This window comes from Rattus norvegicus, chromosome 17 (assembly GCF_021556685.1).
Source record: "Rattus norvegicus strain SHRSP/BbbUtx chromosome 17, alternate assembly SHRSP_T2T, whole genome shotgun sequence".
NCBI lineage: Eukaryota > Metazoa > Chordata > Mammalia > Rodentia > Muridae > Rattus > Rattus norvegicus.
Genome location: NC_141550.1, coordinates 66,331,270 through 66,357,435, shown reverse-complemented (window position 1 = coordinate 66,357,435; position 26,166 = coordinate 66,331,270). Strand labels below are relative to the sequence as shown.

General features: G+C 43.4%; 1 protein-coding gene and 1 long non-coding RNA gene across 6 annotated transcripts in view; one reads left to right on the top strand and one right to left on the bottom strand.

Annotated features, from left to right (window-relative positions):
- Positions 1–6,005, bottom strand: part of Chrm3 (cholinergic receptor, muscarinic 3) — a 462,709-nt gene extending 456,704 nt beyond the window's left edge. For 3 of the 4 annotated variants that reach the window (XM_087589759.1, XM_087589761.1, XM_087589760.1), the window contains exon 1: positions 5,421–6,005. The gene's annotated coding sequence lies outside the window, so the exon portion shown is untranslated. 4 annotated transcript variants of the gene reach the window in all.
- A 77-nt stretch (positions 6,006–6,082) lies between these two features.
- LOC148000231 (uncharacterized) lies at positions 6,083–17,664 on the top strand. 2 transcript variants are annotated; one of them, XR_015641313.1, is made up of 3 exons: positions 6,092–6,528; positions 7,528–7,590; positions 16,668–17,664. It is a non-coding gene; the product is annotated as an uncharacterized LOC148000231 (long non-coding RNA). The 2 variants fall into 2 exon arrangements; XR_015641314.1 differs by lacking the exon at positions 7,528–7,590 and having other exon boundaries at positions 6,083–6,528.
- The last annotated feature ends 8,502 nt before the right edge of the window (positions 17,665–26,166 follow it).

Below are 26,166 nucleotides of genomic sequence, written 5' to 3'. Positions count from 1 at the left end.
GTGGTGGCCCATCTCCATGAAACACACTGACCAACATCCAATGCTATTTTGACTCATCAGAATTGTATCTGAAGCATGGTGGTTGGAGGAGATGTGGCCTGAGCTAGGCAACCTGGGCTGTTGTCACGTCCTGTGTCAGAGGTGACCAAAGGTACAATCTATCATGGCTGACACATGGATGGTTTGCCAGATTTCACAGGAACAGTGGGGGCAGGAAACAGGTTAAGCCTGGGCTAGAACAAATGACCTAATGGAGGGTTAATTCCGGAGTGGATAGTCAGCGACTCAAATTACAGTGGCTAGGAGGGATGTGGAGTGTTGAGATTTGATCCTGCCAACAATGACAGACAAGGAGATTTTCTTTGTTAGGTGAACTTGGCAACACAAGTCTCTAGGCAAAAGTGACTGATAGACCGACCGTCAGGATGGTGACTGTGCCTTAAGTCCATGGTTTGTCCACCCTGGACCTGAATCAGAGACAAAAAATAATGGAATGGAGTCTTGCTCCTGGAGAGAAGCATTGGCAAGAGCAAGGTTGACTGCCAAGGTCATTGCTAAAAGTTATTCTAGGCAAAACATTAAGCCTAGTACTGAAAAGGTGAACTGGAAACACAGAAGAAGCCGAGTCCTATGAGACAGCAGTAAGACTAGAAATCAGGGTTAGGGACCCCCAAGGAACCGCTGAAGCCCACAAGGATTAGGACAAGCTAACAGAACTCAGAGGACTAGAGCCTTCTGTAGTGTGACTGGGTAAGAATGAGCAAAGTTGGCTAGGTCCTAGAGTCCCTTGCAGAGCACAGGGGAACAGCAGTGACTCAGAGTCCCCTATGCATCTGTTGGTTTCTTCCTGTCTAACTGTATGGCAGGTTTGCTACAAGTTTTCCCATTTTGGGTGGCTTCGGGGTGAGCTGGCACATGTATGAAGATGGCAGCTCATCACTTACTGTAAGGTTGTTGTCATGGCCAGTGGATGCTGCATCCATGGCAGCACAGCTGACTGAGCTGACATCTCTACAGAGAAGGGCTGAGAGGATGCCTGTCTGCCAGAGTCCTGTGGCCTCCGGAGAGTAAGACAGGAAGCTCTAACAGGTGGGAGAATGTAAATGGCCAAACTGCAGGGAAGAGCTTGCCAGAGCTCACACACTGCCAGAACTCCTGGATGACAGGCATGCAGTGGCCGAAGGTTGAGTTAGCAGTCACCCCATAGTGTAGCTTCCTATTCATTCTCTCTCTCTCTCTCTCTCCTCTCTCTCTCTCTCTCTCTCTCTCTCTCTCTCTCTCTCTCTCTCTCTCCTCCTCCTCCTCCTCCTCCTCCTCCTCCTTCTCCTCCTCTTCTTCCTCCTCCTCTTCCTCCTCCTCCTCCTCCTCCTCCTCCTTCTCCCCACCCCCCAACACTGAAGAAGCATGAGTTCTGACTGAATGCCACTGGATAGTACCTCTGAGTTTGGCCAAAAGATACTTCTGGAGCTAAGGAAATCACTGGTAAACTACTTGTCTTGCAAGCAAGAGGGTTTGGAGTTGATTCCCCAGAGCCTTTATCTTAAAGCCAGGCATGGTGGCACACACTTTGAGCCCAGTCAATGCTGGGGACATAATTGAATCTCTGGGGCTTGCTGGGCATTCAGCATAATCTCCTTGGTGACCTGGTAAATCCCAGGCCAAGGAGAGACCCTGTGTCAACAAAACACAAACAACCAACCAAACAACAAACAAACAACTGGGTAGAGCACCAGAGAAGAGACTGCTGCAAACATGTGCAAACAATTTACTGACACTAAAACACACATGCACATGCACATGCACATACATGAACATGTATGTACAAAACAAAAATATCCTTTTGCATGAGTTCTATCCTTGTGCCCATCTTAAGCTATAGATGGGCAAAAAGAGATAAAAAGCTTGGGAGGGCTTGCCATCTTCATGTAGGATCTGTGTGGCCCTTTACTTTCAACAGCTTCCAATGACAATTCCAGGGAAGGTCTCCAGCAACCAGGAATGCATTAGTGCAAGGCACTCTGAAGGACAGCAGGCTAAGTCCCTAAAAGGGACAGCTTTCTTCCTTCCAGATTGTCTGTAAGGAGTACACAGAGGGAGTCACATTGGACACTGAATGATTTGGGATCAGGAGTCAGCTTTGTACTTGATCCAAGGCCCAGGCAGCTTCTATAACTTGGAGCAGAGTCTGTCAGACACTTGATTCTAACTTTCACCTTGACTGGCTTTGCCTCGTGTTAAATTCATTAGGTGATCTTGTCGTGATGCCAAGACTTTCATTTGAGTTTGAAAATCCAACCCAAGGGGTAAGATCCAGAACAGAATTTCCACTAGACTCGTAGAACCTTCTACACACACACACACACACACACACACGCACACACACACGCACGCACGCACGCACGCACGCACGCACACGCATGCATGCATGCATGCATCTGGTGTTGCATCTTATAAATACCACTGGGAAACCATGTATACACTGCTCTTAACAACTCAGCAACAGTTATATTCGTACATGCTGATTCATTTAAAATATAAAAATAGTAAAGGGGCTTGATTAATTCTTTTGTTGGGAGCACATATATGCCTTTTAAAATATTTCTCTGTGAAGGAAGATATGCATTTTTTTTTCAATTCACTAGCATACTGTGTAAAAGAAAATATTTCCAATTAGTCATTCTTCAAAACCATGCTGAGAATGTCATGGTATTAGTCATAACATACCATGATATAAAATTAGGTTTCATACATGATAGGTGCGGGGTCCCCACCTCTGTTGAACTCTTCATTTGTCTCCTGTGTCAAGGGTCACCATAGCTGCTCTCCCTGGAAACGTCCCACACTGCAAACCAGACCCAGTCCCTTCACTGTTACAGACCACTTAGGTGTAAAGCAACTGAATCTGCCAAGGCTAACATCGTTATCAGGCAAGAACACTATCTTGGCTCAAGAAACGCAATATTTTATGATTTTTTTCAAAGTTAGCACTTCAGAGAGCTTAGAATCATGACCTTTAAGTTTCTATTCTGTTTATTAACATGGGTCCTAGAAATCTTAGCTGCGTACATTGCCCCTCCACACAATTCACATTCAACAGGTTGCCTGCTATTAAAAATTAAAGTACGATTAAAACGAGCTTGTGTTCTTATATATTCTAGTTTAAAAAAACAGTTTTCTCCTTTTCTGTAAACGTTAAGCCATTTATTTGCATAAGGAAAAATGAAAAGATGCACTTTAAAGGGCATATTCCTCCTTCCTTCGGCAATCTCTAGAAACAAATATGTTTGAGGCAAGAATTGTCTAGCCCTCCGTCAGGAAAAAGCAGTACAGCAATTCCTTCCAGATCTCCCTAAAGCTTCTTACATAAGTTTTACAGTAGGTTCAAGACAAAACTACTCCTATCTTAATATCTAGCCTTTATCTAAATCCCACCCAATTCCACACAATCTATTTCTCCAAATTACACTCTTGCCTAACAACAATTGTCTATGACAGAAGATTTACGCTCAAAGGTTTTTCAAGAGGTCTTGCCTGTTATCTCATTTTGTTATTAAACGAGGGGGTTTATTCAAATCACTGTCTACTATTGTCCTTTTAAAGTCTTGTGTCACTCTTATTTTCATGTTTACTTCAACCTCAAACCACGCTGTCCCAGCCTAGGGTACAACAGTCCATATCAGATCTGCAGCCCTTACTTTTAACTGTGTAAGCCATGTTAAAGTTATGTTGTCTCAGGGAACTTCGAAAATGACAAGCCTTCCAGCTCAGCAGTAGGTAACTGCGTGTTAAGCCAATTGAGACAAACCACACAAACATGATCTCAAGACAGGTTATCTAGTGGTAGGTGTGGGGTTCACACTCCACTGCTGTGGCCTATGAGAACACACATGGGAGAGATACACATGTATGCGCCCCAACAGGCGCTCCTCACAAAGCAGGGAGGCAATGGAAAGACCTCATTCCTTTTTAACATTCAGCCACCGTAACCCTGCGTCCCTGTATGCATCCCCCCTCCCAGACTCCCCTTTCTCCTTTCTGAAAGGTATATCTTCCTGTAAGATCTCTCCAAATCCACTAGCATTGTTTTAAACACAGGAAACCGTGTCGAACCGTTCCTGCAGAATGAAAGCTTTCCCTATATGAAACCCTCTGGACTCCATAATTATTAAGCAGGCTTTAAGAATATGGTCTGTTTTCAAATAGTAATCTGAAAAGGGGTGGGGTGGGGGCAAAGTGCAGTGTGTGTGTGTGTGTGTGTGTGTGTGTGTGTGTGTGTGTGTGGACGCGCGCGTGCGTGTTGGGGAATGGTAGATTTTCTATTTTGTTGAATCTCAGAGGCCAGGAGAGAAAGGAAAGATCTGTTGAAAGCTCACAGTGAAGTGGTCAGTCTCCCTAACAGCGTAGTCTGTCACCCTTTCAGAACCCTGCCAAGAACATCAGTGGAGCCCGGTGGGTGGATGGCGGCATATATACTTACAGACTTCGGAAAGGTTCAAAACACTTATTCACTAATCAAGGTCTGCTGTTTTGAAATATGTCCATATGGATGCGAGTCCCCAATGCTAGTTTTCTCTCTTTTCCACCCTGCTTGCAAGGAGAGTCTCTCAGACTCACCAGCAGGCAGGGCAGAGTCACAATTCCAACACTCAAAGCACGGAGTCCACAAGTGAATTCTACCCCCTTGGGTCAACCATCGCCCTGACCCCAGCGGTTTAAAAACCACCACGTAGAAACGAACACGCTGCGCACAGTAAGGAGGTTGTTCCAGGAGCGGGAGAGAAGAGATCCCCGTGTAGTTTTGCAGGCGCGGCTTGGCGGCTGAGCCAGAGTAGACTCGCTCCCTGGCTCAGTACCCTCTCCCAGGTCCCCATGAGCGGAATAAAAAATCGCCTTTTTGCTCCAGAAAAGCGACCCCAACAGTCGCCCCTCGCTGCCAGGTTGGCAGGGATCTGACTTAGCTTTCCTAAAACACAATATGAAAAGGCACACAGAGGACCTAGTACACACCAGCACAGACACACAGCTCTGAAGCTCCCTTCTTCGCTTTTGGATCCTGCCTATGGGAGGAAAAAGAAGTCCAAGGGAGCTGAGTGAGCCGACCAGGGCGCTTTCTTGGCCACCGACCATCTGTCCCCGTCCTTTCCCAGGCACTCGGGTGCCACCTCTGCATTCTCTATCCTTGGTCCCTGCGCTCCAACTCCTCACCAGAGATCGATCTCGAGTTCCCATTCCCCTAGATTGACAAAACCACCTCTCTACGTCCCTGCTCAGTCCTTCCTTTAAACTCTACCAGCAAACACATTTCCTACGGAGGCGGAAAACTTTTCCCCTTATTTCACCACCAGATAAGGCAAGAAACCGGGTCAGGGTCGCCGCCAGCCGCTCTGCCCTGCGCGGTAGCGAGCAGTGCGTGTCCTTACCTGGCAGCCGTGCTCCAGGTAGCTGTCCCACTCGAGTCCTCCGCGCCTCCCCGAATCTCCCAGACCGTCCGGTCCTCTCTACCGAACCCCGATCTCTCGCAGCAGGGAGTTTCGAGGCAGCGACTCTCCTCAGGTTCGCTTGTGCCCCGGAGCCGCCCTTGTCTTCATCACTCGGCTTCTGCTGGATGCAAGCGCAGCTACCGGCTCCTCCCGGCGGGTCGCGAGCGCGGGGCTCCCGGCTGCAGCCGACTTGGCCCGCGGTTGCGCTCCCGGGTCCGAGCGCGCTCCGCCCGCGGGCAGCTGCGGCCGCGCGTCACATGCCGCCTCCGGGCAGCAGCCGTGGCACCTGCCCGGGCGACCGCACTGGGGCTCGGCTGGTCCGCCCCCGCGTCCTGCGCGCCCCTGCGCGCCCCTGCCCACCCCAGACCTCACAGATCTCGCCTTAATTTTTTTTTACCCTCCTGCTCTCTCACTTCTCATTCCTTTTCTCTCTCTCTTTCTATATCTTTTATTCTTTTCTCCAAAAGCAGGCAGAAGGCGCTCCAAGTGGGAGGAGATCTGTCCCTCCCCACCAACTCTTCCTCTGCCTGGTGGTGGCGATCGTGGCTACTGCTGCCCCTGTCCTCCTCCCCTTCCTCCTCCTCCTATTCCTTCTCCTCCCTCCTTCTTTCAGTGTAACGCACTAGCTGCCTGCTGGAGCCCTAAACCTGCTCCGCTTCTGAGCATGCCCAGTGGCCCTGCGGGCTCCTCGCTGCTCTCCGCGTGCGGGCTTGGCTGCGTTCTCTGCCTGGCAGAGGCGAGAGGGAAAGCAGCCCAGGGAGATCCCGGGTACTTTTTGGATGGGATCACTAGAGGCCGCGCACAGAACCCGCGCGAGGAGTGTCCACCCACCCAGCGTGGCCTCATGTGCTCTCTCTATTTGCGCCTGGTGGTTCAAGGGTTGATGTTGATCAGTTTCCTGTTCCATATGAAGGTTGAAATGGGTTCCCTTCAATTGCTTAGAAGGGTATGAAGAATGCGATTTCTTGGGCTCAACTTACGGACGAGTGAACCTCCGCTCCAGAAAATAAACGACCTGGTTGACAACCTTTCTCGAGAGGACAGTATGGTGCGTGTACAATTTGAGATTTAAGGAGTGTTTGTTTATGCAGAGTGAAGTAGCAGAGGACACCGCAGCTTTTGCTCTCCAGAAGTTTACACTTTAGGGGAAATTAGAGAAGTACCGGTGAAAAGGACGCGTCTGCGTGCATGTACGCATGTGCGCACACTTTTTTTTTAGTCATGAAAATTAAAGCGTAGTGACTCTGTCTCTCTGTCTCTCTCTCTGTGTTTCTCTCTGTCTCTCTCTCCTCTCCCGCCCCCTCTCTCTCTTTCTCTTTCTCCCCTCTGTGTTTCTTTCTGTCCCTGTCCCTTCCCATCCCCCTCCTTCCCCGTCCCTCCCTCTTTTCTTCTTTCCTTCCTTCTCTTTGCTTCCCTAGCCTCTACCCCCCCCCCCTTGAACTCCGGTCTTGATTGTTCTCCCCCGCCCCCTCTTCCCACGTGGTGGGGTTTCTGGCAAGCCATCTAGTCAGCCTAGTCCAGCTTTTAAATGCATATACAAGTGCAGAGGAATGCGAAGCTGGAAGAAAGGGGGATTGCTTACCATAGACTAGTATCACCTAACTAAATAAGGACAAAGTAGAGCGCTATAACAAAGTACTAGATACTAAGCAGGCTGCCCCAATAGCGTTACGTGGCTTTTCCTAAACCTAGATAAAGATGATATAATATTCTTATAAAAGCACATGCGTGTAATCCTTTGGCAGTCTGCGAAAGGCTGGACTATGAGTTCAAGTCTAGCTACACAGACAGCCTGTTTCAAAAAAGAAGACTCTATAAGAATGGACTAATGCAACAGTGGTTTTTGGGAAGAGGAGACAAGGGGGAATGGAAAGAAGGAAGGAAGGAAGGAAGGAAGGAAGGAAGGAAGGAAGGAAGAAGAGAAAGAGAGAGGTAAGACTGAAGCAGGTGATCAGAGGAATAAGATGAGACAGAAGGCAGGTGTGCACAACAGGAAACAAAACTTCACAGCGTTTAAAGAAGCAACATTATTTTTGGTTCTTTTTAGAGCAAGAAGGAAAACAGAAAAGATAGAGATCTGATATGGAAACTTGTCGAGGAATGGAGAGTGGTTAGTACACTTCCTTTCACATCTCTTTTCTGGGTAGAACAGCCCTTAGGGGAGACACAACCAAATATTGCTCTTAGAGGGAATTCAAGTCAAAAGAAAAATTCTAATGAAAAGGCATGTGGCCGCTCTCAGGTGAGTTGCATGCTGGGCACTGAGGTGGGAAACAGTAATCCCGTAGCAGAATATTGTTTCCATACCTTTCAGATGCTAAGATGATTATTGTCTTCACATGCTCTTCCAAGTTTCTAAGCAAACATTCAGACTACAGATCGGAAGCGTTTGTTTCGAGCACATCTGGGGCTGGAAATGCAGCTTCAGTGGGCAGAGTGCCTGGTAAGCATGTGTGAGGTTCTAAGTCTGATTCCAAATACTATGGAGACCACGGTGGCCCATATCCATAATCACGTTGGGGAGATGGAGCTGGGAATATCACATGTTCAAGGTCATCCTTGTCTACACAGCGAGGAGAAGGCCACCTTAGGATACACGAGGCTCAAAGGAAAAGACAGTTTTATTGCTCTGATCATGTACTTGTTTTCATCTTATTATTATCCCCTGAACAATAAAGTATACTAACTACTTATTTAGCATTTACATTGTGGTTAGTATTGCTAAGTAATCTGGAGAGGACTTAAGAATGGAAGAAAACACGTATATGTCATATACAAATGGTACATTTGTGTAAGGGTCTTGAACATCTTTGGATTTAAATGTCTGCAATGGTCTCACAACCACTGTGTCAAATGTATTAATGAAAAGGATAGTAATTGGTGGGTTATGAGAATAGATGCTAACATCTGTGAGGCATATACTATATCCAGTAGTGAAGTCTGTATTCCACCTTAGGCTCCTTGAATCCCATAATGAAAAGCAAGAAACAGCGAAATGGGTAGGGAAAGTGTCCACTATACAGTGGAGAGGAGGAGCATGGGTTCGAGTGATCATTTAGCCCTTTCACTGATATGAGCACAAGTGCCTTGAACAGCATTTGGTGAATCCATAGACAGGGCTCTGCCAATCACGCTTTTCAAAAAGCATCTGTGTGTCTTCTTGTTTGAGGATAAGCTTCAGTAGTTCCCTAAAGAAGCCACGAAATAAATCAGCTGTGAATAGTCAGAAGAGGAAAGGAAATATTTACACCTTAGCAAAAAGATATTGTACCAGACTAATTTCATTTCTCTTTGTGCCCTCTGTGGTGTGCGTGGTGTGGAGTGGTGTGTATGTGTGTGTGTGTGTGTGTGTGTGTGTGTGTATGTAAAACAATCTTCTTTGCTTAGACACATGCATAAATGGCGTGTGTTTTATCCTAATTCTAAGCAATCTTCCCATTGTCTCTATAAACATGATAAATGAAATTTTAATGTTTGTGTTGAACGAACTACAGACTAACAGTATAGATGGAATTGCCCCGAGTTTCTTGTTAAGCAAATTATATTCGATTCAAGTAAGAAATTTGTTTCTGAGTTTGGTGACTTTTTGTTCAGAAAACCCACTGTTCAATGGCGTTTCAGAGGAATGTGTAAAGCATATTTATTGGATTTGAAAATGAGCTGGACTGAGGTCAATGCTAATTTGTAACAGGTCAAAAACAAGGCACCCATGAATATCTACCCTTAGATACTGATCTGAAACAAGGCAGATAAAATGGGGATGGAATACATTTTGATATTCTGTATAAATTGAACACATCATAGATAATTATTGTTTAAAAACACTCATATAGTAAACTTATAAGATTCATTCTGTTACTAAGGGGAATCCTCTGGTTATAAATAATAAAAGTAGCTAATCATATACTTACCTTTCTATTATAAAAATAGCTACAAACTCTGTGAAAACAATATAAAATAATACACAATACATAAATAATAAATAAAGCACAGGCAACGAAAGATTGAAATTTAGAGTAATGGGGTTACATTGAATGAACGTATTCAATTTTTTTTCCTTGATGAAACATAGTTTCTTTAAATAGAAGAAAAACTGAGAAGTGAAAGTCTATCAGGATCAGGTAGGTTCTCTGCTCAGAAACACATGACAAGAAAGCTGGTAGTTGGCAAGAAGGCTGAGATCTAGAGGGGGCTGTGCCCTCTTGACCTTCACCAAGGTGTGTGTTTCTGGGGGTTGGATGGATTGTAGGGGGCTGAGAGACTGAAATTTGTGTGGAGTTTCATTAGAATATGCATTTCCAGGAAAGATTTGAATGTGGGTTCATGCAGAATGGAAAGATTGGCAAACACCTTAGACATTTGCCTGCAAATTCCTTTGTAAATGCAACTCCTTAGATGTGTGGATGTTGGTTAAAAAGAACACATGTGAAATAGATATGTATAAAGATATCTGGACTAGGGAATCTTTGGAAGGTTACTGTGGCCATCGATAATTGCACTGGCAAGAACACCGTTCTGAAACTTCATTAGAAAAAGAAGCTCCAAGCTAGAATCTGTACAACGGCTGCACCAGACTTAGGGCTGGAGAGATGGCTCAGTGGTTAGGAGCAATTTCTTCCCTTCCAGAGGCCTCAACATTGGTTTTGTACATCACCTACATTGTTCAACTCACTCTACTCACCTACATTGTTCTACTCACTCCAGTTCCAGGGGATCTGATGCCTTCTTCTGGTCTTCATAGGCACCCACACACCTGTACACACACACACACACACACACACACACACACACACACACACACACACACACAAACATACACGTACATGAAAATAAATCTTAGCAAAAAAATTTACCCGATGTGAAGATGCAGGAAAGATCATTGATGACATGAATTTCGTAAAAAGTGATGGGAAAAGGATGCTTTACATTTCCAGAACCAGTAAAACAAGTACATTTAAAGAAATTTAATAGTTACCTCGACAGTCCTGAAAGTGAAAGTGTTCCATGATGTATTAGAACATAGTAAGGGAAGAATGAGGGCGTGGGAATGTAGGTCAGTGGAGGAAGAACACTTATCTGGAATGCCCATGATCCTGGGGGGTACTTTAGCCACAGTGAAAAGAGAAAGATGAAATTTTATTGAGCTGATACTTTGGTACAGTGGCAGATAAGTCTAAAAGTTTCAAATGAATTTCAACCCACAATATCCAGAGAGCATAGAGTGTTCAGATTGAGAGGACCAGATGTAATATTTACGAAGTAATAGCCAGGAACTTGGCATATCTGATGGAAGATACCAACAAAAAAAAAATCAAGGTCAGTGGACCTTAATGGAAGAAAGTCACTGCTGGGTCCTTGAGAACGCAATTGCTCAAAACCAAAGTTGAGAATGATTTCTAAATCGGCCAGAAGTAAAAGAAACATCATATTTAAAAGAAGATGAATGGACAAGGACTTTAACAGAAAAGTCCTAGCAGAAAATGGCTGATGTATTTAAGTCCTGAATCAAACAGACATACCAAAACTATCAAACTAGAATCCAATACCCATTGGAGGAAATCTGAAATTTGGTGTCAGGCGACAGTTACCAATACAATCTAGTGAAGGACATTTCTCAAAGTCATTGAACATCATTGAGTTAGAGCCATGAAAGTGTGAAAAACCGTAGAGCGTGGTTCCCAAGGAACTAAATGGAATAGTCAAAAGGATTTCTTGGGGCTCGGTAAAGTGCTTGTAGCCAAAGTGTGAAGTTCAGTCCCTAGTGGAGAGCATGTCCATTTAAAAGCGATTTACACCCATGATCTCAGTGTTGGCAGGGGAAAAGCAGACCCTGAGAGCTTCCTGGTCAGCCCTCTAGCTGAATAGGTGAACTTAATGACTCAGCAAAAGATATGTAGAGTCATAGAGGGAGACGTCTGAGATGGAACCCCAGGCCTACACACACACACACACACACACACACACACACACACACACACACAGAGGCACTCATATACCTATGCACTACAAACATACACACAGTCATGCACATGTGTCAAGAAAGATGTGTGGAGTTCCTGGCATAGGAGTCGAATATAGAGCAACAGGGTCACACGGTAGAAAAGTGTGAAGAGAAGACCCTGGCATTTGAGATATTTTCAGACTTGCAGAACTTAGCTCTGGTGCTCTGGTTTGTTGTTTTTGTTTGCATTGCCAGCAGGAAAGTATATGAAAGGTACAATAAAATTCAAGAGAGAAAGGATGATAGAGCTCTAAACAATGCTTGACCAAAGAAGGCAAGAATGAGGGAATCCATGCACAGAGAAGAAATGACACCAGGCCCGGGAGCACAGGCCAGTAATCCCAGCTGTTCTGCAAGCCCCGGTAGAATTATCGAGGATTCAAGATCAACATGAGCTACAGAGTGAGTTCTAGACCTAGCTGGGTAACTTAGTGTGACCTTGTCTTAATATTGGGCGGATGGTGGTGGTTAAAAAAAGTCAAAGCTAGAAAAGTTGCCTAGTATGTGTGAGGTCTTGAGTTTAATCAGCCTCCAAAGAATTAAATGGGGCAAACAGGAAACAGTAATTAGATGTTAACTTAAAACCCAGCTGCATTATTAATCACATTAAACATAAATGACCATTGAAAGGGCAGATGGAGATGCCATGGGCTGGGGATGTAGCTTATTTGGTAGAGAAATTTCCTAGAATGGACAAAGTCCTGGGTTCGGTTCCCAGTACTCCACAAATTAGGTACTGTGGTGCACTTAGGAAGTAAGGCAGGAGGAACAGAAATTCAAGGTTATCCTTGGCTACAAAATAAGTAATGACAGTCTGGGCTATTTGAGACCTGAGAGGAAGGAGAAGGAAGGAGGGAGGCAGGGAGAGAGAGAGAGAGAGAGAGAGAGAGAGAGAGAGAGAGAGAGAGAGAGAGGGAGATAGAGGGAGGGAGAGAGAGAGAGAGGGAGGGAGGGGGATGGAGGGAGGGAGGGAGAGAGAGAGGAGAGAGAGAGAGAGAGAGAGGAGAGAGAGAGAGAGAGAGAGAGAGAGAGAGAGAGAGAGAGAGAGAATATGAATGAGGATGAATGGCCTTACCAGTTTATCTTTTATGGAGCCTAGTCTCAGTATAAACATGTTGAATTATGAATAAATGGCTGTGTGGAAGTCCTACCATGCCACCTTGAATATTTCAAGGCATTGGTTCTCACAGTGGTCTAGAGTTAATGTGTTTCTCATTAAGTCCTACCTACTGAGTTGATGCTCATATGCAGTGTACTTTGCTGTGAGTGCTTACCAAAGAGAAGACAGTGCTGTGCTGAATTAGAGTTATGGATGGCTGTGGACCATCATGTAGGTGACAGTAATCAAACCCAGGTCCTCTGTAAAAGTAGCCAGTGCTCTTAACCACAGAGCCATTCTTCCAGCCTCTAACTGGTAACTTTAAATACCTGTCTTCAATAGAATGCTCTTTTTTTCCCCTAAGTGAGATAACCCAACAAGTTTTACTATGAGAAGCAAAACCAGAACAATGGTAATATATTTATTTTCTACAAAGTTTTTCTTATTCCCTTATTTTCTTTTCTTTCTAAAATTTTTGCTCATGGTGTATGCATGTGCATGTGCATGTGTGTGTGTGTCTGTGTCTGGCCAGAGGACAATATCAGGAGTCCTATGCTATTTTTCCCTCCATCTTACTTTCTGAGGCAAGTCTCTTACTCACCCTGAAACTCATTTATTTGGTGACATTGGCTTGCCATGCAGATCCTTGGGATTGCTGTCTCCATCTTCCAGTATCATCAGGAATAAGGGCATATGCTACCACAAATGTCGTTTTATATCGGTATTGAGTATCTAATCTCAGGTCCTCATGTACTCATAGCAGACACTTTATGGGCTGAGCCTTCACCCTAGCCCCTATATCCATTAATTTTAAAGTAATCCTTGGATCTTTCTAAAGAACAGGTACTGTCTTGGGGGGGGGATCCAGGGATACTATAGGTATAAATAAATAAATAAATAAATAAATAAATAAATAAATAAATAAATAAATAAATGAATAGTGCCCCTTGCCTTAGAAGATTCAGAGGTCTCGAATGATTCAACTTTGAAAAAAATTTACCATTCTTTCTTCCGTCCTTTCTTTCTTGCTTGCTTGGTTTCTCCTTTCCTTCCTTCCTCCCTTTTTTCTGTCCTGCACATGTGTCACAGCAAATATTTTATTTTAATCTCTGACATCAGTAATTCATCTTGTCAGGGAGAAAAATCAGACCTCAGAAACCGTGGCTGTTTTGTTGAATGTGTCAGACATGAAGACAATGAGGAGATAGCAGTTAAGTGGTTTCCTACTTAGTTTTCCACCATCTTAAAACTCGTACACTAGGTCTTTGTTCTTAGAAATAAATCCATTCCAGCAGCCGGGACAGCCATTCTTAGGGAAGCAAATAAGTGTTAAGCCTCTCTTTATCCTTGTTATAAACCAGTTTTTATCGTAATAACATTTGAAAAGCACATATGTTGTTTACCCTGTATTATTTGTGGTATAATTTGAACTCAAGAATCTCTCATTTGCTATACCAGAAGAGCAGAACGTGCAGTGAGGCAGGCATATGAAGCAGACACAGCAGTAGCCAAAGTAGGGAGTGGGTAATGTAGACATTGGGATCTGGGGAGATGGCTTGTTTGTTAGAATTCCAGATGTTCTTACAAAAGAACCTGAGTTTAGACCCCCAGAACCCCTGGTAAAAGGCATGAGGGACAGGAGACAGCTGTTAAGAGTGTTCAACATGTTTCTAGAGGACCTGTGTTCAGTTCCAAGCACTTCTGTTGGGTGGCTAGCAACCAATAGAACTCCAGCTTCAGGCTTCTGCAAGCAACCATGTACATGTGGCGCGCGCGCGTGCACACACACACACACACACACACACACACACAGAGGAGAGGGAGTGTGTGTATGTCCTTGTTAACATACCCTATAACTAATTAAACAACCATACGCTAGTTATATTTCTCTTGCTTCCCTGTTTAATTACTAGTGGTTATCATTAAGAGTTAATTACATGTCATTGAATATATCAGCTAATGCCCTTACTGTTTTGCATCATATGGCTCATGCTAAGATGACATTTTCACCTGTAAAGTGAAAGTGTCCCCAGAGGAAAGGTGTTCATCCTGCCAAGACTGCCTAGGTGTGAATTTCTCTTGTCTGAGAGTTTGGTCTCTGAATCAAGGTTACATTAAAGGCAGTCCACATCTATTTTAATTTAATTTAACTTGCTGGTGCTTTCCGCCCCTCTCTGCCTCTGCCTCTGCCTCTGCCTCTGCCTCTGCCTCTGCCTCTGCCTCTGCCTCTGCCTCTGCCTCTGCCTCTGCCTCTGCCTCTGCCTCTGCCTCTGCCTCTGCCTCTGCCTCTGCCTCTGCCTCTGCCTCTGCCTCTGCCTCTGCCTCTGCCTCTGCCTCCCCTCCCTTCCCCTCTCCCTCTTCCTCTCAGACAGGCTTTCCTGCATTTCACCCTGGCTTCAAACTTGCTTCATAGACAAAGGTGACCTCCTGATAATCCTGCTTCCACCTCTCAAGTGCTGATACCACAGGTATGTGGTGCCACCAAGCCAGGGTCACTTTTTAAGATATCTGTATTTTTTATTTGTCAATAGTAGGCCATGATACAGGTAATAACAGTTACTAATATTGTTATAGTTACTATTTATTTTAATTTGTTTTTATAGGTGTTTAACCTGAAGGCATGTTTGTGTACCATGTATACACCTGATATTTGAGAGGCCAGAGGAAGGTTTCAGATCTCACAGAGCTAGAGTTATAGACAGTTGTGAGCAACCATGTAGGTGCTAAGAGTAGATCTTCTGCAAGAACAGCCCCTGTTCTTCACATCTGGTACATCTCTTCAGACCCTAGAGTTGTGATTAAAATTATATAGTCAACAAGTTCAACAGCAGTTTAAATTGAGGGTTATATTTCTATAGGGAGACTGAAAGCAGCTATGACAATACTTGTTGGTTACTGTGGTCATGGCTGCCTTCTGCTTTATGCAAATCAGATTTTTTCTGCCATAACCCTAGCTTGCTATCTACCACTATATGTATGCTTCTAGAACGATATTATACATATACATATACATGTATACACACATATGTATATGCATTTTATGTGTGAGTAATATTTAGTTGGACCTTGCAAAGCTCATACACTTCTCAAGGGCAAAAAAAACCAGTTAGTGGAACCTGCTCACCCTAGAGTCTTAGGTCAGACTTCTGTGAAACTGCATAGTTCTGTATGATGTGGTCATGCTCAGCATACAGATTAATCTATTTTATAAATAGGCTGATGGGGCAAGGATGTATGTGCATTAACTACAAAAATAATAAATAAAATTACCATGGTTGAGACTGTGTCCTATGTATAGGCACACAGCACTTCAAGATACGTTAATCCCAATGGCAAAGAAAAAGCATAGAAGGAGTTTAGTTCGTGTGTGTGTGTGTGTGTGTGTGTGTGTGTGTGTGTGTGTAGTTCATGTTCATGTATGCACATACATGTACAGGCACACATGCAAAAATATGTGCCAGTAGGCTGACTTATCAGAAGTCCCAGGAATATCCCTGTCTCAGTTTTTCCAGAAAGATCTCAGGCCATTGTATGGGCAACTGACCTTTCTGTATGGATTCTGGGGATTGGGCTCCAGCCTTTATTCTTGTGTAGCAGGCATTTTTGACCTACAGACCCACTACCCCGACCCAGTTGCTTGCATTTTATTCAATATACATTCTTTGTCTTTATGGCATACAAAACCATTTCCATTCTGAACAATCAAAAATCACCCTTCTTTGACAACAGGTCAGTCATTAGGGTCTGAGAGCACCACTAATGTACACATAATCCAAGAAGACCATTCAAGGCAAAGAGGCAACCCTTTACTTTCCTCTCACTAATTCCCTTTTCTATTGTTCTGTTTTTATGTTTATTTTTTCCTGCCTGCACAGATATCATAGCAGGGACTTTAACAGCCCCTGTAGAACAAGAGGAGAACATGACAGAAACTGCAGTTTAATTACGTTGAAGCAGAAAAGGAGACCAACCTGCCACTGGGGTGACTATAGGCTTCTAGGATTTGTGATGGAACGTACATGCCTCTATCTTACTCTTGCAATTAATAGGACTGTTTTTTGAGACAGTGTTTTGCTATGGATTGCAGGCTGTTTGCTGAAACTGAGATCCACTTCTTCAACCTCTGGACAGTTACAGCTGTGTGACATCATACCTGGTCCTGGTGTGTATGCGTGCGCGACCGTGTGCCTGGGGAGGATGTGAGGGCAAGATGGAGGCAAACACCAACATCGATCTCTGCTCGCCTCAGTAAATTGTGATGAAGAAATTAGAATGGAAATCGACGTACAAAGATGACAAATGTATTTAAATACCTTACAGATTCCAGTGACACTAGCAACCTCACTTTCCAAACAATATTAGCTTGATTTCCCCCCGTATTTGTGCCTTCTGCAAAGCAATGGGCCTGCTTTGTAACAAATGTCCTTTCAGTAAGCCTGGATGGCCACATATATTTTGTCTTCTTTTAATGCTTGCCAAAATTATACTTCCTTCAAGCTGAAGATAAAGCAGAGTACACAGGCACATGAAATCAATCCCTTATCTGAACTCCCTGCGCTTAGTTACGCACACTGCTTCAGGATTCGTATGCACTGTTGGCCTGAAAAGTCACCCACACCGTTCTTACACAGCAACTGAGTTCTCTCTCACTTCCTGTAAGGTTTGTGAAAGAGAAACTTATCCCTAAAGACATCGGACTGAGTCCTTGTCTACATTCCTCTCTCTCCCCCTTTCCCTCCCCCTCTCCCTCCCCCTCTTCCCTCCCCCCTCTCTCCTTCTCCCTTTCCCCCTCCCCCTCTCCTTCCTTTTCATTCCGTTCTCCCTCCCCTCTCCCTTTCATTTTCTTCCCACCCTACCCCTTTACTTTCTGAACCCATTCTAAAATTTTGAACAGAGCAGGATTTTCTTTTCCTTGTCCAATGTACTCTAAACCCTTTCTGGTCCACTCTCCTTCCAGTGGTCAGAACATATTTCTTCCTCAGGAGATTTCTTCTTCATGTCCTACAGTGGCATATTTTCCTCCCACATTTCAGGATGAGGAGTGACTAGAGTCAATGGAGAATAAAATTAACTCGATGCATTGATTTCTTGGTGTGAAACTGACCAAATTGGAGCAGATGAATTTTCAGAATTGCTCCCACTGAAAAGTCATCTTTGTTCCTATTTTCCTTCAATGGCCTGTAAATGGTATGGTGGAATGAAATTGGAGGAGGTGTCAGAACACATTCTCTCACTAGACAAATATTTGGTGGATGTATCAGGCTGTGTCAGACTTTATCCTTAGACACACTGATAAACAGATCAATCCAGAGCTTCTGCTTAGGAATGAGGAAGGGGTGGCTGTAGGGAAGGAGAAAGGGATTGGCTATGGCTCAGGGATCAAGAACTTTAACATCAGTAATTGCACACTGGATGTCAAATACTCTATCTCCCCACTCACAAGTGGTTAAATCATTCAAGTAACTACAAGATACTTGACCCAAAGGAATGTTTGTGGAAGAAATGGTGTAAAATTATTATTGCAGAACCTCTAGAAACACTGATTGCCAAGAACAGAAGGAAACATAAAATGGTTGTCATACAGATTAATCTTTAGGAGAGTGAGTCAGACAAAACGGGGATGTTTAAGGAGTACTGAGAATGGCTTCAGGACCAATGGGTATAAGGGAGCTGTTTGAAGTGATGAACCATAAAGGAGAGCTTCTAGGGTATGTCGACTCTGACTTCTAATCTTATTAGACATAAGACGGCACTGAGGAAGATGGAAAGAAGACATGAGAGGCAGGAAGGATCATGGGAGGAGAACATTGCAGTGCAAAGGGCTGGATGCAGCAAGCTAAAGCCTCCTCTTCACTTCTAGATCAGAGCGTTTGCAACAGAAAGTCAATACAGATTGTAGCTAACAAGGTGGATAACTCGGAGTTTCTGAACTTGCTGTGTTCTGATTGCCAGGAGCAGGCTTTGCAGTTCTTTTGTAGTTCATAGAGGGTCACAGAGGGGGAGCTCAGGGGTTCACCCTAGGAGGAAAATAAGCAGCCATTGTATAAAGTAGGAACAGAAAAAGATTGGCTGGCTGCTAGGGGTGGTTTTAGCCATAAGAGCAAGACATGATGGGGGGATTGACACCAATTATTCTTGTGTTGTAGGAGGTAATGAGACAAAGTCACAGCAGTTTGTGATAGACAATTGAGCTAAGGATATGCTTCCCCACATCTGACATTCCCCTGCTTGCCATCTACCGGGGCCAATGTCTGGTGATGGGGAAGATGGTACCAGGTTGACAGTAAACTGTGATGAGCAAATAATTAGGCACTGGCTGAAAAAATGTGCACAAAGCTGGTGGTGGTACATATCTATAATTTGAGCATTTGGGGTGTGGAAGTTGGAGGACAGAGGATCCTGTCCTAGCTTGCCTAGTCTACATAGTGACAACCACGTGCTACACTTCCAGGAGTGTGCTACCAGGCATAAATTATGGAATAATGAACCAAGTGTTTAGAAACAAAACTCTTGAATTACAGATTGGGTTCTGCCAAGCTCAGGAAAGTCAAGAATTTTCTGAAATATTCTTTTTTGTTGTTGTTTGTTTTGTTTTGTTTTTGTTTTGGTGTTTTTTGTTTGTTTTTTGTTTTTGTTTTTGTTTTTGTTTGTTTTGGGTTTGGGGGTTTTTTGTTTGTTTGTTTGTTTTTTTCCAAAATATTCTTCTAGTCCATGGATGCCATATGGAATAGTAGGTAATTCAGTTTCAACCGAGGTATTCTGTCAGCAGAATCCTGGGAAATATCCTGGTTCAGAAACAGAAGCGAAGATACAGTCCGAGGAGAGCAGAGAGATTCCACAGTATGGTGAGAACTGGAAAGCTATAGGGTCAAGGAGGTCACCAAGGAAAGATACTGAAGGGTGAGGGTTGGTAGGGACACCAGGCACACTGAGAAATCTGGTAGGAAAGCAGTTAAGAACATTGGCTTTTGTGTCTTTGGCGATTCAATTATTGATGAGGACCTTATTGAAGTTGTCTCTCTGAATGGCAGGGACTAGAAACTAGATGATAATAGGTTAAGAATTAAGCAGAAAACAAGATTTCAAACATTCAACAGATTTATCAAGGTTTAATTGACATGAAATAAACCCAACCTATTTGAAGTACACAATTTGAAAAATTTCAATGAGTATAATAATATATATGTAATATGTCCAAATACTTGCAAAGATAATGTCCACATTCACTCTCACCATAGCCACCAGTAAGACAATGGGCCTTCTCATATCTTCAAATACTCCTTGAAGTCTGTTGGAGCTGCCTGCTTCTCCTCTGACATCCCACACAACTCCTGGGCTCCTTCCTGTCACTACAGCTAAGTGTGCATTGTTTTGTAAATTTGATTTTTGTTTTTCTTATTCACTTTGGATGGTGTAGAGGATGAGGTTTTAACAATGCCTACCCAGGGAGCTCTAAAGAACAGACATCTGAGGGAGAATCAGTAAGGGAGACAAGAGATTGGGAGAGAAGATGAAGGGAAATGTTTACAGATTATTCTGAGCCCTCAGCTAAGTTTTAACACCATGAGATCTGGGGGCAGTTATTTGAAGCTACCCTCAGTTTCCAGAGGGTGGATTGGAGTATAAGATGTTCTGTTCTAGATGGTAGAAGCATAAAACCAGTGGGGAGTTGTCGGGGCAACGGATGGAAAGGGAGAATGGATGTTAGGTTAGGAGCAGCCTGAGCCAGACCAAAGGGAAAGGCGCTAGAGAAGATGGGTGAGCATGTGACCTTGATACCAGGATGCTTGGGTTACAAAACTTCACCTTTCAGTTTGACCCTGCCCAGGAGTTACCCGACAGAGACATCTTCTTATCAACACTCTCACCGCCATTAAAATGCCAAGTATTGGTATACCACGTGGTATACTACCACTTATGCCACCAGTCCCACGTGGCACATTTTGTACAATAAAGTAGTGACTCCAAGGTGACAGCGATGATGTGTCCCCGACCTGAGACTGTTGCCAGCATTGTAATTTAATTTTTTAGGGGTTGGAGAGATGGCTTAGCAGTTAAGAATATTTTCTACATTTTCAGAGAGAGTTGTTTTTGGAAACCACATCAAATGGCTGCCCCACACCAGCCTATAGCTTCAGGTCTTGGGAGTCTAATATGTTTCTGGCCTCTGTGGGTACCCGAACACATTCATATGCTCATGTGTGCATGCATGTGCTCATATACATGTATGTGTGCATATATGAATACATGTACACACACACACACACACACACACACACATATATGGTCATTAGAGAAAATAACTTCAAAATCCCCCAAATCTCTATCTTTACTATAATCTTATCACATCGATATTTTCTTCTTAGATAATTCTTGCTTTCATTACGTTGTGTTTTGGCTCCTGTTGCCCATAGTCCCTAACAGTGCCTATACTTGCTAACACTGCTTCTCTGGACATCTTCCTTCTGCTTCATGATTTTGCAAAATGTGACCCCTATTTTAACAAGGGGAGCTATGAAGACAGTTCTGACATCCTGTGTGGTGGCAGCAGCTGGCCATTATGCCTTGATTTCCTTCTGAGTTGTTCAGAGTGTATATTGTTAGTCTTTGCCTGGGTGTGCCATTCTCTCTCTCTCTCTCTCTCTCTCTCTCTCTCTCTCTCTCTCTCTCTCTTTTTCTCTCTGTTTTCACCAGCTTACTTAACTTTCCCCAGTATTATTAGAGCCCTAGGATGTGAAATATGTTTAACTTCCCCATTAACCTACATCTTTTGTGCCTAGGAGAAGCAGGGCTCCTAGCCAGATATTTTTAACCATTCAAGTCATTCATCAATTGACACATAAAACACAGGTTCCCCCAAAGTACCTTCTTGCTTTTATAGAAACCACAGCTGACATTTATGTAGAAGTTCTCAGTCTGCGAGATTCAAGGCATTTGTCAGATTCTTTTTTTTTAAACCACAAAACATATTGACTTTATGGAAAATGGAATGAGAATCAATTAAATCCAGGAAGGTAATAATTTCTGAAATGCAAAACTCAAGGAGAGTGGCTAACAGGAGAGGTCTATCCTCAACTAATGCTACAAAAATTATGGTGTAGCACTGGTGCAGCAAATCAGTCAGGATGGAAAATGTGGGGTAGTGACAACACTGTAACAATTTGCTCTGGTAAGGGCAGTTATGGGGTTGGAAAAGGAGAGATAAAGACACTGAACAGTAAGCTTTTGAAGTGAAAGCAGGTAAGGGAAATGTAGATAGTAGGAGTATTATTTTTGGTCCCAGTCACGTTGAACTCTAGCCTACATATTGAGGCAACCCTCATGCCAGAGTCAAGACACAGTACCTGAGTTTGTCTGGCAACGCAGACTACAGGGCTGGACACCCAAGAGTCACCAGATCTTGAGACTCACATATCACATTGTCTTCTTATTTCCAAGTGTCCTTGGCATTGACTTTTGATCACCATATTTCTCTAGAAACAGTATCTGAAATCACATTCGAATTAGTTGTGGTACCAACAGTCAAGGAAAAGTATTTCATAATTACCAGGGATATCTGCCTTTTGACTGAGCCCCTGATATTCAACCAAGTCATGAGACTTGATTTGAGGCATTGAGAGTAGAAAGGCATTTCTATTTCAGTTGTGAATAGAAGAAAAGTGTAAAAATCCAACATGCCATTTAATTACGTCTACTTCTTTAAACATTGATGGGCTAGGTCATCTCATAATTTTGTATGCTTTGCTAAAATTAATATAAATTTGAAAAATTCATGTGAATTTTAAATTGTGTGTATACGTGTGTGGTGGGTGGAATTTGTATGCATGTGTGAAGGTTCTTATAGAGGCCAGAAGAGGGCACCAGATCTCCTGGAGTTGGATTTATAGTTTCGAGACACCTGACAGGGCTGCTAAGAACCAAACTTGGGTTTTCTCTAAGAGCATCCTGTACTCTTAACATCAAACAACTTGTAAGTTGAAGTGGAGATCCAAGAGAAATGTTTCAGATTGTGTTTATAACCACTAAGACACATAGCCATACATACTGGTTCATCTGCAAATGCAATTTGAGCCCCTGTATTTTAAGAGGCATTTGGTGGAAACCTTGGAGCTTTGTCTTATAAGAGAACAGGTTGTAAATTATCCATTAAAGGCTCTGACACCTAAACTAGAGTTATCAAATTGTTAATAAATCTCGCTCTTACTACTTGGAAGTTAAATTATAAGAAAAATGAGAGAACGAACCGTTTTATCACAACCAAACAGCATTAGTAACTGCATCCCCATAATGGCCTCTAATAAAACCTGTTTAATCACCTCTGAGAACAGGAATTTCCTCTGGGCAATTTCTACTCAGAACAAAGGAACTATTTTACTTTCTCCTTTTAATACCTTCTGTCAGCCTGTCCTCCTGTCTTGTAGAATTGGCAGCCAGTGACTTAGGTGATTTGGAAAGGGAAGCAAAGCCATCCCTACCTTGGAGCTTGGCCCTGGGCTCTTGGCCCAGGTCATTGCTGAATGGTCAGAGCTGCCTCCCATTTCTTTCTAAACTTTGTCTTAGGGAAAAATTCAGAGTCCAGAGGTTGGGTGAGAAGATCATCTATTTTCTAAAGGGGAGTGGAAGAAAAGAGGAAAGTGTGGGGCTAGCTGAGGCTTTTCCGGCTTGGCCTCCATAGTTCATTTCCTGGTAGCATGATTTACTTAGTTACCCTCTGCTGAAGGAGAAAGAAGCTGTTGTTGACCTAAATTAAATCAGATGAAGACTTAAAACTGTAAGCTTACTCAAGCCTTAAGAATCACCGAGCAAAGGGCCAAACAGAGTATAACACACATCAGCAATCCAACACTCTTACTTGGAGACAATAGAGAATTCCGAGGGTCTCTAAGGCTAGTTAGCTACTATAGCCTGAACAAGACACCCTACTCAAAAAACAGTGGGTAGTGGCGCCTGGCTCTCCAGGTTGCTGCTGACTCCCACTAATATCTTGACATTCATTCACCTACAACTTTGCACAAAAGGACTGAAGGAAGGACAGGAGGGAGGGTGAGAATGAGGGAGGGTGGAAGGGAAGGAGGGAGGGGGAAGAGAAAGAAAGAAAAACATAAGACAAAGAGAGAGACAGAAAGACAGACAGATAGACAGATGGAAAAGACAGAACAACCTAAAGAGACATAGATAGATAGATAGATAGATAGATAGATAGATAGATAGATAGATAGATGGATGGATGGATGGATGGATGGATGGATGGATGGATGGATGGATGGGTGGATGGATGGGTGGATAGATAGATTGGATAGATAGATAGATAGATAGATAGATAGATAGATAGATAGATAGATAGATAGATAGATAGATAGATGGATGGATGGATGGATGGATGGATGGATGGATGGGTGGATGGATGGGTGGATAGATAGATTGGATAGATAGATAGATAGATAGATAGATAGATAGATAGATAGATAGATAGATAGATAGATAGGAAGGAAGAAATGATGGGAGGGAGGAAGCCAGACAGATCCAAGCAAGGGACTGATGCCAACCAGGGGCTGGTGGGAGGTTACTGTAGGCAGGAAAAGACTTCAAACCATGTAGTTGGCCTCATGGAAATAAATCCAACCCAATAGCTTTGTCCAAAAGAGGCTGACTATCTTTTCGTGAAGTGCTAAAACCAACACCTCCAGATGTGCTCTGACTCGCCTTGGTAAGCATCTTCCGAATCCAATTCCTTCATTTAAATCAGCTAGGAAACAGATTTTTTTTTAGGGTGGAATGAACTTTCTGTCCCTGGGAAAAACTACAAAATAAACAAACTAATGGTAATAATAATATTAATCATCACCACCACCACCACCATCATCAAACAATCAATAATAGTAAGAATAATGATAATCAACATCACCACCACCACCACCACCATCATCTTGGGACTAAAGTAGTCATATTTAGGCTCTTGCTCCAGCATTCTGTTCTGAGTCACCGATACATTTTTCTTCCAGTGATGGAATAAAAACAACAACAACAATAATAGCAATAACAACAACAACAACAACAACAACAACAAAAGCCTCGTTTTAATAAATCCAAACCAGATACAAACAGAGAAAAAGAGAAACACATAGAAGTAGAGAGTGGGAAGATCATACCTATAATCCCAGCACACACTAGTCTGTATCAGTTGGGAGGTCATGACTTCCAGGCCAGAATGAGTGCCAGGGTGAGTTCCAGACCACTTGTATCAAAACAGAACAAAACAAAACAAAATGAAACAAATCGCTACTGTCTCCAGTCCTTCTCTATTACTGTCATAAAACACCATGACCAGGGCAACTTAAAAAAGAATTTAATTCAAGAGTTTCTCAACCTTCTTGATGTTGTGACCCTTCAATAAAGTTCCTCATGTTGTGGTGACCCCACAAGCATAAAGTTATTTTTGTTGCTACTTCATAACTGTAATTTTGCTACTGTTATGAATTGTAACGGCCATCTGTGTTTTTCTAATGGTCACAGGTGACCCTCTGAGTCATTTGACATCCAAAGGGTTTGCAGCCCATGGTTTGAGAGCTGCTGTTTTAGTTGGACGTTTGCTTATAGTTTTAGAGGATGCGTAGAGTTTGTGACAGTCACGGCAGGGAGTATGGTGACAAGCAGATATGGTGCCTGCACAGTAGCTGAGAGCTTACATCTTGAGACATGAGGTAGAGAGAGAGGCTAAGTGGACTTTTGAAACCTCCATGTCCACCCCAGTGACATACATTCTCCAATAGGGCCTGACCTTCCCAGACAGTTCCATGGTTCAAACATATGAGCCTATGGGAGCCATTCTTATTCAAACCACCACAGCTACCAGCAACAATACAGTAAAACAACAACAATAATTAAAAAAAAACTGAAAAAGAAAGGAGGGAAAATAAGGAAAGGCTCGACGACTATCTTATGAGTTGATAGGAACTGGTAAATAGATGAAAATTATTTGCTTCTTGTTTGGTTTGCTTTGATTTTTTTACCCCCAGAAGCAAGGAGAGGGGCAAAGTCTCATACAAACTCTGGATGCCCTGACACTCACCTTTGCAGCATAGGCTAACCTCAAACATACAGCAGTCTTCCCATCTCAGCTGGGTTTGTAACTGGGCACCTTTCTGTCTGGCGTCGGTGTCTGTGTGGTGTATATATGGTTGTATCCTCTTCAACACTGAGCCTGCGCAAAAGTGGACATAGTAAACATCAAGAGGAGACATTAGGAAGCAGAAGTGAGAGACAGGAGGGACAATGGTGAGAGGGAAGAGGAACCAGCTTGTATGTCTAGTAGAGCACTTGCCTTGTGAGCATGGATGCTCAGAGGAGACAAGAACAGAACATTCTGGAGCATTGTGTTCTTAGAGGGCAGGCCTGCTGGGTCATTTAGCAGGGCTCCTACCTCACATGTGGGCAGGATTGTTCTGAGAGTATTCATCCTCTGGTCTGTGCAAACTGAGTCAACTGGAAACTCTGTAGCTTCCTGGGGCTAGGGCAGAGGTTGTCAATCTGGGGGTCTCAACCCCTCAGGAGCTGAACAACCCTTTCTCAGGGGTTGATTAAGACCA